Below are 13,424 nucleotides of genomic sequence, written 5' to 3'. Positions count from 1 at the left end.
AACTTTCTGGTGGTCGGTCTTTGCATTGAAGACTCTGGGTCCTGCCATGTATCCTATGACACAGCCTCGTGATTCAAGCTCCCAGCAGACAATACAAAAGCAAAGCCAGGCCCTCCCCGGCCATGCAATCTCAGCTCTGACAGGGCTACTCCGCAAGCCCCTCTGGCTCCGAGGACCACCTGAACTCCTTTATAAAAACCCACAGAGACTATCAGCAGCAATCTGGACTCAGGAATCAGCTGTGTTTTTCAAGTCCAAGGAAAGAAAACTTCAGGCTGCACAGACATCTGAAACAAACATGGGCTTTGCTGATTCTGAGACTTGCGGGGATCTTTATTATGTAAACATCTGAAAGATCTGTTCTCTGCAAATGGACAAAAATACATAATTCACTTGCAACGTAAATAGCTCAGTCTTCAACTGCTCCAGACCCTGGTTATACATTATTATTTGAAAAATCTCGTGAAGGGTTTCCTGGCCAGTGACCACTGCTCAGTCTCCATGAGCGTTAAGTCTCGCAACAACAGGCTCTGTGTAGAGTAAGTGCAGGGACAGCCTGGACTCAGGGCAGGGACATGGTCCCCTGGAAACCCACCCACTGGTTCCCTTCTGTGCCAGTAGTGTTGGGGCAGGGACTGGATTTCAAAGTGTTGTTTTCTGGGATTCCTTCAAGTTGAAAACACTTCGATGGTAGCAGGCTATTGTTGATACCTATACAGTTCACCTTTCTGAACCTGAGCTTCTCATCTGTATCATAAGGGGAGGATGGATGGACTAGATCCATGGTTCCTCAGGGGCCCTGGCCAGCGTGGCTCCGTTGGTTGGAATGTTGTCCTGTACACCAAAAAGTTGCGGGTTCAATCACCGGTCAGGGCACGTACAGGAAGCAACCGGTTGATGTTCCTCTGTCACACCGATGTTTTTCTATCTCCCCGCCCCCTTCCTCTCTCTCTAAAAGCAATGAAAGAATGTCCTCATGTGAGAATTTAAAAAATAAATGAAAATAATTTTCTTTTTATTTTAAAATTTTTTGTAGTTTCTCCAGGAGTCCAGGGTTCCCGAGTTGACCTAATGGAGTGTTTTGAAGTCAGGGATCTTCAGCCATCAGTAACAGGAACACACCTATCCTAACTAAGCTAAAGGAAAAGGAACTTATGGACCCATATAAGTGGGAAGTTCTAGGATAGATCCAGCATATGGGGGTCTGAAGACTTAAATAAAGTTGTCCATATTGTGTGCATGTGTGCATGTGTATATCTGCACGTGCATGTATCATGTGTGTGCATGATCCTGCATGTGTGTGTGCTGCATCGTGTTGTGTGCATGCATGTGTGTTTGAGAATATGTGTGCATTGTGTGCATGTGTGCCCCTGAGCCCAGGCTTCACAGAGAATCATGGTGAAACCTGAAGCAGACCCTGAAGTGGAGTTTTTCTGTGTCTGCTTCAGAGTCTGGTCAGGAACTAAAACACCACGGAAAGAGAGGGGCCCTTTGTTCTCCTCCAGGTCCCCACCCCACCCAACCCAGGGACAGCCTCTAGCCTGAGGTTGCGTGATCCCACATGCCCACAGTTGTATCCTTTCCCACAGATCAAGGCATCCGTGAGGACAGCACATCACTGCCGGGCCTATTTGTCCATCGTGGCTTCATACGGTCCATGTCCTCGGCACCTCACTCCTCTCACGCCACCGTATGGTTCCAAGATCTTCCCGGTTGATCTGCTGCATCCAGATTAGGTGCTGGATGTGATTCCATGATGTGACCACACCGCAGTTCATTTCTCTGTCCCTCTCTTGATAAACAGTTGGGCTGTTCCCAGTTTTTCTCTATTTTAAACAGTGCCACAGTGCATATCCTCGGACGCCGTAGGGATCCACATGCCCCGTTTTGCCCAGTATGGCGGATGGCTCCCCAGTATGGTCCCACCAATCTAATCGCCTCCCAGCAATGTCTGAGGACATTTTCTCCTGGAAGCAGGAAAAGAACACTACAATGACTGATGTGAGAGGAGAGGACGGAGCCCTGATCAGAGCAGGAGATAAAGGCTGGGATATTCCACACTGCCACATGCTCTGACGAGTCTGGGAAGAAGAGAGACACCCATACAGAGCTAATCTAATCTCAGGACCTGGAAAGACTCCAGTGTGGACTTTTAAGAACATTTTAGCTTTTTTATTCAAATCAATTTCAGTCTGAGATTCTTGGTACCTAGAAGGTCCATGAAAGAGACCCACTGAGCCTATGAGCTGATTGCATGCCGAAGTCTGTGTGCTGGGTTCTCAAAGAGCGTGGTGACTCCAAGCCTTTGAACCTATGTTTTTCAGTTGGGCTCTTTCAGTTACCTTTTTTTTTTCAAACTCCAACTTAAATTGGCTTGAGCAGATAAAGGGGGGAAAGGAATTTATTGGCTCACCTGGGCAAAAGCTCCAAGAGTAACTGGGCTCAGGTCAGGCTGAATCCAGGTGCTCACATCACACCAGACATCCCAAATCTCTCTCCATCTCTGGCTTCACTTTCCTCCATTGGCTTCATCATCAGGTGATCCAGGTCCCTCAGTGGGTTCATGTTCACACCCTCTCTGCTCCACATGCAGCAGAAAGAGGTACTCCCCTTCCTTTCTACTAGAATCCAGTTGACCAAGGCACATCCTGTGCCCATCCTCTGGCAGAGGACTGGGATGCCCCAGGAGGGTTCAGGGTCATGGGAGGGCAGGACAGTAGCAGAGGCAAGAAACCTCCCCTGCACTCTGAAGAAGGCTACCTCTTTAAGCAAGTGCAAGTTCAGGTGCTCTGGTCATTTATTGTGACTAGTCATGGTAGAGACTTGGCAAGCCTGGTGCCATAAGTAGAGATAATCTGAAGGCAGCAATACCATCTGTTTTGGGTTAAACTGTGTTCCTGAAAAAGATATGTTGAAGTTGCTGAAGTCTAACCCCTGGTACCTGTGGTGACCTTATATGGAAATAGGGTCTTTGCAGATGTAATTAGTCAAATGAGGGCATGCTAGAGTAGGGTGGGCCTAAATCAAATGCCAGAGGTCCTTAAGAGAAAGGAAAAGGAGATTATACAGACACTGGAAAGGCAAGGTGAAGACAGACACAGACTGGAGTGCTGCAGCCGTAAGAATGCCTGGAGCCACCAGAAAAGGCAAGGAAGGATCCTCCCCTAGAGCCTCTGAAGGGAGCGGGGCCCTGCCCGCACCTTGATTTCAGACTTCTGGCCTCCAGAACTGAAAGAGAATAAGTCCTGTCTTAAGCACCACCACCACCATCCCCAGTTTGGGGTAATTCGTTGTGATAGCCACAGGACTCATACACCCTCCAACCCTGATATGCAGCTCTGACCTAATAGTGAATCCAGGCATCTGACGTGGGTCCCGGGTCTCTCCAGCCCCGCAATGGTGGCTCTCCCAGACTCAAGGATCCCAGCCTGGTGTTTTCCAATGTGGCCTCGGAGAGATTTGAGGAAGTGGAGGCCCTACTGGTCGGGAAAGTCCTCCAGGGCAGCCTTGTGACTCTGCTTTGCAGGTGACCCCAGCGGGTAACTGACCTAAGGCAAAACCCCAGAAGTCCCCTCTCCCAACCTGCACAGCCACAGCGTGTGTGAAAACGCCCGGGTAGCACCTGGAGCCAACGTGGCAACTGGCGAAGAAGCCCTGAACATGAAATTGATGCCTAAATCCCATGCTGGTCACACTCCCTGGACACCTGTGGTCAACTCCAGCTGGTGCTGTCTGGTATCTGGATGCTGAATTGTCTCGGGATCCAAGAGAGAAGCTAAACCAAAGCCACCCCTGACCAAGCCAAGCTCAAGGGCTCATGCCCTCTGAGCGCAAGTCCTACCTGACGGCTGTGCCAGGGGCCTCAGACTCAGATTTAGATCCTAACTCTCAGTGCACAGCCTTTGGAAGCTGCTGAACCTCTCGCAGTGTGCCCATCTGGAGCAGACAACTAACTATGCTCCCCACTGCTTAGGATTATAGTGAGCGGTAACTGAGGTCATACACGACATAAGTGTCAGCGTGATTAAAAGATGAGAAGGCACTCATTTGGTAAATATTTATTAAGTACCTAATGTATGCCAAGCAATATCCTAAAAGCTAGGGTTATCATGGGAAACAAAACAGACACAGGTGTTTTGGAGCTTAATGAAGATGGAGAAGGTGAGGATGGTGATGATAATAATGGTGATAAAGATGAAGCTAAATCTTCTCCCTAGACCACCGGATCCTCATGAGCAGGAACTATCTCCCATTTCCTGCCACCACCACCCACCCCTGAGTGTCTAGCACAGGGCCTTGCACATAGTAAGTACACGAAAAATGTGTGTTGGTGATGGACTTCTTCAGGTTCTTTTAAGCAGGGAAGAGGGACCCATCCAAGGGTAGGTCAAGCTGGCCCCCATGCAAAACTTTTTGAAGTCATGTGTTTTATCTTTAAAACTGACTTGAGCTTTTCATTCCATTCAATGGTATATCCATGTTTATTTTATTCCTAAACAACAAGAATTTTTTTCCCAAAACTTTGAGTGAAAATGATGCCCCAAGAAAACATGTCCTTGTTTGTTCCTGTGGCTTTTGAGACACTAGCTACACACCCAAATACTCACACACACAAACCAGCCCCCGACCCCAGGCCAGCCCCACAGACATCTGGATGTCCACAGAGCCCAGGGCCAGAAGCACAAACCCTGACCTGGTGGTGCCGGGGCTGAGAGAGCAGGAAGGACAGAGGCCATTGAAGGCAGCTCAAGCACCACTCTATGCTCTGGAGGGCGAGGAAGCTGAGCCTGGACTCACTGACCTTATGCTGAGAGCCAGACTCAAACGAAAAAGATTCTAAAGAGGTCTCTGGAAACGTTATTTTCCTCTTAAAACCCAGTGTTGACGTGAGAGCCACGTCATCTCCATGGACAGACTCTGGATTACGAAGCGGCAGCATCAGTTCTGAGAGTTCATGAGCATGAATTCATGAGTCCGGTGGGCATTTAGGGAGCTACAAATGTGTCTGGCCGGAGTTTAGGATTTTCTCAGGAATGCTGCCAGCTCCCCAGTGACAGACAGTGAAAACAGTCAGGAAGAGGGAAGGCACTCTGCCAGGGTCCCCCCGATTTGCTTCAGAGCCAGCTTCCCCCACTTTATACCACCCTGCCTTCCGAAGAGCCCCAGTCCCTGCGTGTCTAGTTCCCCATTTCTAAAGTGAGTCTTTGACACTCTCTCGCAGATGGTTTTCAGCTCTGTTACATAACATTCGTCCTCAGAAAGCTCAGATGTGTGAAAGTGGAAAGCAGTTCGTGGATAATTTGGTAATGACCCCCATTTCTAAGTAAATTAGAATTTAATGAGCAGATAAAAATGCTTCCTACTTGATCCCTGAGGAAGGAAGGTCCCATCCTTCCCACAGCAGAAGTTTAGCGTTGATGAGGAAATGAACAAAGGGGGACAGACAGCCTCACTTCTTCCCCTGCACATATCATGTCGCTCTGAGCTTCTCAAGCCATAGAAAGTGCATTTACCTCTGAGGTATGTGGTGCTGAAAAGCCTGCAAAAGTATCTTCCGGGGGGGGGGGGGGGAGACGGGGTCAACTGTACTTGTAATTTGTGGTAATAATTATTTCTGTTAAAACAAATACAGCAGTGTCATGGAACAAAGTATAAAATTCCCATGGATTTTCACAAACACAAGGCTTTTAAAGGAACATCACCACTTGGCAGAACAATTCAAGCCACTGCCCCATAATCCAGATTGCACAAAATCTCCTAACTTCCCAGTAGGCAAGTTTGACAAAAGAAAAAAATATTTTTCTTGTGGGTCCAAGGACAAGCATGAAGCATGGATGCCATCTAGTGTTCACTTGGGATATGGCAGCCAGCTCCATGCAGCGTTAGTGAAGGGGTCAGACTCAAATGCGGGCAGGTGTGAACTGCCTTGCATGGATGGGACTCCCCCTCCCCATTACCTGAACTGCCCTGCATGGATGGGACTCCCCCTCCCCATTACCGAGCTCTTTTCGGTGAGGTAGAACCTCCCCCAGCCTGGCCTTAAAAGCTCGAGCCCGCAGTCAGAGCAGAGGTCTATGCTTTCCACCAGTTTCCCACACAACCTGGGAATGAACGCAGTGGTTTGAACATGCACTTGAATTACCTGGGGCAGATTTTAAACCTTACAGAGGCACCTAGAATAAGGCCCAGGCCTTAGCACCTTTAAATAGCTGCCTGGTGACCTTAATGTACAGGCTGAACTGAGAAACACTGGGATGAAGCCTTGTGTCATTAAGAACTTCTTAATGAAATGCCAGCATGCTCGGGAGGAATGCACGTCTATTAACAAGGCTCCTTAGTCAGGTGACCAACCCTTCCAGTCACTGTGGGACCGAGGTATTCCAGGATGTGTAGGTTGCTGCATGGACCTGTCCTGTGCTTGGGGATTTTTGTCTTGCTCCTGTTGGGCTGTGTCAGGACACCCTACATGTCCTGGGTGAGAAAGGTGAAGGATTAAAAAGCACAAATTGGCAATAACGAAACAGTCACAGGGATGTGAAGTACAGCATAGTGAATATAGTCAATAACATTGTAACTTCGTAACTATGTATGGTGCCAGTTGGGTACTAGACACGGGCGGGAGGATCACTTTGTAAGTTATATAAATGTCTAACCCTATGCAATGCACTTGAAACTAATATTATATTAAACGCCAACCATAATAGAATATTTTTAATTTTTTTTTAATAAATTACAAAAATACTGCAGTTGGAGCTATTTTCTGCCACAGTAATTGGCAGAATCAATCAACTAAACTGCAACACTAGGAATGCAGAACTTGAGTGCTAAAACTGGGAATGTCCCGGGAACAAGACAAGCTGGTCAGCCCTGTCCTCAGACCTGCCTCAGACTGGCAGTGATAACTGGGTCTGGGTTTCAATGGCTGCATTTTTGAAAGTAGCAGCCAGAACGTCCACCAGACTCTTAAAGGTGTCTGTACTCCCTCAAGGATGACAGTGTGATTCCCACGCTCCTCCATGACACAGGTCCTGGTGGTGCCGTGGCTGAATCTGTCCCTCGCACAAACAACCGCTGTTATGAAGGGCATGGGGTGCCTAACACTCACCCCAGGACGAGGTGCTGGTGGCATGGGCAGAGCAGGAAGGTAGGGTTCGAGAAGTAACTGGTTGGTTGGAAAGCAACGGGCATCTGAGTTTAGCTGGGTTTGTTGTTGACTTTGGTTTGGTTTTGGGGAGAGGTGGCTCTTAGGACAAAAAATTAGGAAGTCCTTTGAAAAGCCCCTTAGGATCTGGGCATGTCTGTTCATTCAGTAAACATTTACTGAACACCTACTATGTGCCAGGAGTTATGCAAGGTACCCAAGCAAAAACAGCAACACAGCAGGCATTGACTGGGCTCTGGCACAGGCCAATGGGGATTTGAACCCCAGCTCTGCCCTTACTGGCTGTGTGGACCTTGGATAAGTCGCTTAGCCTCTCTGTGCCCCTTCCTTTAACCTGTAAAATAGGGAGAATAACCTCAGAGCTCAAATGAGGAAATAATGCCTGTAGGGCAGTAAGCCAGGGCTAGGACCCAGGCTGCCTGAGTTGGTGACAGTCCACTTAACCCCTTGCCAGCCTACTTCAGAAATAAAGCCCTATGTACTCTGAGTTAGAGTGCAGTGGTGTCAGAAGCTACCTGCAACTGGCTCTCAGAAACATTTTTTCCAGCGTTGTAAGCCTACATTGCATCCTTGTATACTATGTTTTGTTTTCGGGACCTATGCCAAATCAGAGCCCGTGCAAAGCGTCGCTAGTGGAGAAATGAAGTTTCCAGCCTGCAGACCTGCAGTAGGATGTCCCCATGGGCCTGATGGTCCTACAGGACAGAGAAGAGGCAGCTGGAGAGGATATTGCAGTAAATGTCTGGTGAGGGATAGGTTTGGCCAAAGCTGCCTTGGGAGTCCCTTGCCTATAGGTGAAACAGTGCTATGAGTAAAGGCACGTGAAGAAGAGGTTGTGGGAACAAATGTGCCATCCATGCCTCACCCTCTGGGCTGGAGGAAGCTCCGGGAGAAAGCTCATGCTGCCCTGGTACCATTTTCTAGATGCCCCTCTCTACAAACAGGGTGCGTTAGGTCTCAGTGCACCCTCTGCTGTTCAGAACTGAGAATGTGGCCCACCAAAATACCAGGTCTAACTCTCCAAGGTGCAGATCCAAATGCATGATCTGAGACGCCTGCAAGCTGAAGAGACCCCTTTAAAAGGCACCTGAGCCCGTGCTCTGAGGCAGAAACTACGGCTCAGGGGTGATGAGGACAGGAGCACAAATGGGCAAAGGACCTGAGTGGACATTTTTCCAAAGAAGATATACTAAAGGCCAACAGGTACCTGAGAAGATATTCCACATCACTAGTCATCGGGGAAATACCAGTTACCGCCACAATGAGATACCGCCTCGCGCCTGTTAGAATGGGTATCATTAAAAAGACGAGATGACAAACGCTGGCAGGCGTGTGGAGGAAAGGGAACCCTTGCGCGCCGTTGGTGAGAATGTAAATTGGTGCAGCCACAATAGCAAACAGTATAGCAAATCCCCCAAAGATTAAAAATAGAACTACCATATTGTGGATCGAGTCAGTATCGAACATGTCTGAGAGCTGCAGAAAGAGTACTGGTAACTCCTCACACCTAGGGGAAAATTCAAGTTTTGACACAAAATCAGACACAAGATGTCTGAGTTTCTGTAAAGTCTTCTGTGTGCTTAACAGAGGACTTTACAGAAATCCAATTGATAGCACTGTCTACATCTCCTAACCTAGCAACAGCTTTTGCCCCTTTGATACCAATATCAAAGATAAATTAAAAATAAATGTTTAATTTATTCAATTGTTCTTCTCAAAAAGAAATGAACCACGTCTCCCTTTCAGAAGCCCGGGATACCTCGCGCTCCTCAAGGCCCCACCTGACAGCCTCTGAGCTACAGAGGGGGCCATGCAGATGCTCCCCGACATGTCGGGCCTTGCGCTGCTCTCCACCTGGGCTGGCTTCTCAAAGAAACGTGCTGAGGCGAATGCTGCATGGGTGGAAACTGAACACTGGCTATGGCTGTGGTTCCGGGAAGAACTGCCCCGCTGGGGTGAACCCCCGCGCTGGTGACACTCACAAGAAGTAAAGGGGACACCAACAGGGAGCAGACAGGACACAGGAAGCAGACAGGAAGAGCTCTTTCTCCTCCAGCTTTCCAGGCTGCCTGAGGGCCCCGAGTGACAGAGGCCAAGCCAAATGGCCAAGCTGAAATTCAGGTTGCAGCCTCTCGGTGCCAGCACCCACCAGCCGCTATGGAAGGGTAAGGTTTGAGGCTGAGACAATAATTACCTGGCATGGTTGCTCTCTCAGGCTACTCAGAGACCACGCACATTCCTCAAAACACATCTACATGCTCACCGAATAAGATGCAAATATGCTTCATACAAAGGAAGATGTTCCTACCCTCACCCCAAAATGAGGACTCACTTGAGTCCCATAGTCATAGCAGATTTACCCCTGAGCTGTGTGAATTGTTGCTCAAATTTAGTCTTAGTCGCATCTGAATATCCTGTTATCTAAAGGCTAAATTGTAAAATTAAGCTTCAACAAACTTGTATAAAATAAGGAAAAGGGAGGACAAAAATTAAAAATAGTCAGTACACACACGGGCACACATACACACAATAAGCAAGGAAGAAAACGTATATAGATACTATAAGTCCTCATTTCTGAGACTGGTCATGAAGCCATAGTTAATATCCATAATTTTTCTTCTTCCACTACCCATTCTGTATTCCCTTTGCCCTTACCCGGGTCTCAGCTGGTGGCGGTTCTTCACCTCCTGAGGGTGACTGGAATTGTCATCCATGCAGAGTCTGAATCCTTGGTGAGCCTGCCTTTTTGTTGTTATTGTAAGCTATTGTTTTACATTTACTTTTATTATTGCACTTGGAAGTTCTAAGAGGCACCCACGAGAATCCCTGGGCTCTAACATAGCTTTCCTTGTCCCACTATGTAGCACAAACCTGATTTCCCCCTGGAAAGCAGGATCCTTCATGTGACCGAGTAGAGTAACCCCCTCTCTTCCTGTTGGCAGTCTCAATTTCCAGTTCACTAGACCCACTGTTGTGTCTCCTGGTGGAATGAATCATTAATTTCCCTTGGGAACCAAACCTCCAAACCAGCAGAGAGAACGTTCAGACATGGACAATAAGAACAGTTTGTTATTTTTCAGGTGTGAAAATGAAAGGAGCTACTCCCCTTCTTGCTCTGTGATCCCTGACCTGTGAGTTCAGTGTAAGGGAGAGAACCACATATTGGTCTCTTGTTAAAAGCATAGTTTTAGTATGGAGGTTCCTCAAAAAATTAAGAATAGAGCTACCATATGACCCAGCGATCCCTCTTCTGGGTATATATCAAAAAAATCTGAAGACAATTATTTGTAAAGATATATGTATCCCTATGTTCACTGCAGCATTATTCACAATAGCCAAGACATAGAAACAACGTAAGTGTCCATCAACAAATGATTTGATAAAGCAGATGTAATACATATCTACAATGGAATACTACTTGGCCATAAAAAATGATGAAATATAAACATTTGCAACAACATGGATGGATCTTGAGTGAAATAAGTCAGATGGAAAAGGACAAGAACCATATGATTTCACTCATACGTGGGATATAAAATAGCAACACATGAATGAACAATACAGACACATTCACAGAAACAGAAAACACTGTAGTTATTACCAGATGGGAAGGGGGGCAGGGGAAAGTAGAAGAGGGTAAAGGGGTCAAATGTATGGTGATGAAAGGAAAAGAGACCCTGGGTACTGAGCACACAATGATATATTATAGAATTGAATACCTGAAACTTAAATAATGTTATTAAACAATGTTACCCCAATACATTTTATATTTTTTTAAAAGCATACTTTTGGCCCTGGCTGGGTTGCCCAGTTGGATAGAGCATTGTTCCATACACCAAAAGATTGGGGGTTCAATTCCTGGTGTGGGCACATACCTAGGTTGCAGGTTTGATCCCCAATTAGGGTGTGTATGGGAGGCAATCGATGTCTCTCTCTCTCTCTTCCCCCCACCCTTCCACTCTTTCTAAAATCAATAAACACTTTAATGTTTTTTTAAAGCATGCTTTTGTATGAAAGGAGAGAAAGTTAGCACTCTCCATGACAAGAATAGAAGAGACCCATGGGCCTCACAACATGCAGACCGTTAAGCCATTGCCACCTCCTTTGTGGCTTTTTCCACTTCTAGTTATAGCCCCCAAAGAATTAAGAGCTGGGACTCAGACAGATATTTGTATACCCATGTTCATGGAGCATTATCACAATGGCCTTCTTGGTATTTTTCAGAGCCTGCCCAAACTTCATTCCACAAAGAGCCATAATGTTCTCCTTGAACACCCTGGGAAGGGGCAGTCTAGGAACTAAATGAGCATGCACTGCCACCTCCAAAAAAAAAAAACAGAGCTCAACCCATCCTCATTCCCATGGCTCATGAGGCCCCATGCCAGGCACCTTCCCCCTCCACTCTCACCCCACATCCTTCCGCTGTCTTAGTGCTCCGCCTCAGGCCCCATTGATGCCCCTTCCTTCCTTGAACAAGCTCTGCCCTGCCTTAGGGACTTTGTTTGCATCCTTCACGTTTAGAACTGTCTCCACCTGCCACCCCTGCCTTCACTCAAGTTTTGGCAGAGTGGCTCCTTCTCACTCAAGTCTTAGCTCATGTGTATGTTACCTCCTCAGTGAGGCCTCTCCCAACCCAGCTCAAGTTGTTCCCATGCCCACCCAAAACTCCCTCCCTCAGTGAGGATGAGAGCCCAAAGGGTCACGTTCACCATTATGACATGTAGATGATCGATAAATAGTCAAGTAGACCCCCAGCTGAAGGATGGTGTTAAATCTAGCTTTAACTCCACTCCCTCCCAAACTCCCACTAAAAAAAAATTTTTTAAAGCCTAAACTCACAAGGAGATCCAACGGAAGAGGATGACCTAAGTCCCATTTTGGAATCTGAAACCAATGTACAAGTGGCAGTCCTCTTAGGTTCAAGACAGCGGGTTCCCACTAGGTAAGGGGGAGGCCCAGGAGAGCCAGATTACTCCATGGAAAGCCCCAGGCTCAGGGAGACTCTGTATGGTGCCGTTCTAGGGCAGAAGCAGTCTGGACTCAGAGGGACCTTCAAACACCATCTGCACCACCTACTCTCTTCCACTCAGAGCCCTCTGCCTCCAGCCCACTCAGTTCCAACCTGTAACCCAGGACAACAGCCCTTTCTCTCAGGGTTGTTCTGAGATGGTGACACTAGAATGAAATGGTGGTAGGTACACCACCAATGGTCACTTAAGAGCCAGGTGATAGGACAGGGGTGACCTTGGGCCAGGTCAGGCACCTCAACCCCACCACAGGAGCCCACCCTGGGAAGCAGCTGAAAATGACATCTCCCAGTGGAAGGCCCAAGCTCTGTAGCCAAAGCCATTGCAAAGCCAGACTCCCATGCTCCCAGACATTTCCTCTTCCCCACCAGGCAGGGACAGCCTCCCAGGGAAGTGAGCTGGCCCTTTGAGAAAAAGTGATCAAGGGCATTTCTAAAGCAGCCAGAGGACACCACAATCACAGGCTGTATTTAACCCGCTCTTAACTTTAAATTGTTAACTACCTAAGGCCCTCCTATAACATCCTCTTAATCAAGCTCTAGGAGCAAAGCTCCCATCCAACTTTAAGCTGGGCTTCTCCAGGGCCACATCCTACACCAATACTGCAGGGAGACATCCAGATTCTCTGCAGCTCTCGCCATGCAGCTTGTTCCAGATTTGTTCTGCTTCTCCACACAGGGTCTCCAGGGCCAGCAAAGGGCACTGGGGTTAGAAAAGGGCAGGAGAAAAGACAGTGGGATGAGAACCCTACATGAAGCTTGCCCAGGGCCAGGGTAACGCTCCTTAAACCACTGCCTTACCTGGCACTGGCTCGGCTGTGGCTTTCTGGATCAAAGGCTGAGTAGCCAGGCTAAGGAAACCATAAGCAGGCTGAGGGAAATGAGCCTAGCAATGAGACCTCCTGCCCTTCCCAGGCTCATGGTACACCCACTCCAACCAACTTGATCATTACAAGGGCGGGGGGAGGCCCAGTTTCAAAAGAAAAAGTGGCCATGATAACTTCTGTCGGCCTGGCTGCTTTATAGGAATGTTACTCACAAAAACCTCATCATAAAGCTAATTAAAACATCTCACATCAGAGGAGACTCCATATTTTTAGTTTTTATATGATGCCCCCACATAAATTTATTTTTGTCACTTCATTTAGATCCAAAATGTATTTACTTCAGACACTTGTGAGAAACCTGTGTTACCAGTAACAGACACTTTCATTTAGTTACCATCAATCACAAGGA

General features: G+C 47.5%; 1 non-coding gene across 1 annotated transcript; it reads left to right on the top strand.

Moving 5' to 3' along the window:
- Window positions 1–11,165: 11,165 nt before the first annotated feature.
- Window positions 11,166–11,290, top strand: LOC149994323 (U6atac minor spliceosomal RNA). Its single transcript, XR_016507962.1, has one exon. It is a non-coding gene; the product is annotated as a U6atac minor spliceosomal RNA (small nuclear RNA).
- Window positions 11,291–13,424: the final 2,134 nt, after the last annotated feature.

Source organism: Furipterus horrens, unplaced genomic scaffold, assembly GCF_987537825.1.
Source record: "Furipterus horrens unplaced genomic scaffold, mFurHor1.1.pri manual_scaffold_13, whole genome shotgun sequence".
In the NCBI taxonomy this organism is placed as follows: Eukaryota; Metazoa; Chordata; class Mammalia; order Chiroptera; family Furipteridae; genus Furipterus; species Furipterus horrens.
The sequence above is the reverse complement of the archived record's forward strand: the minus strand, read 5'-3'. Positions and strand labels throughout refer to the sequence as shown.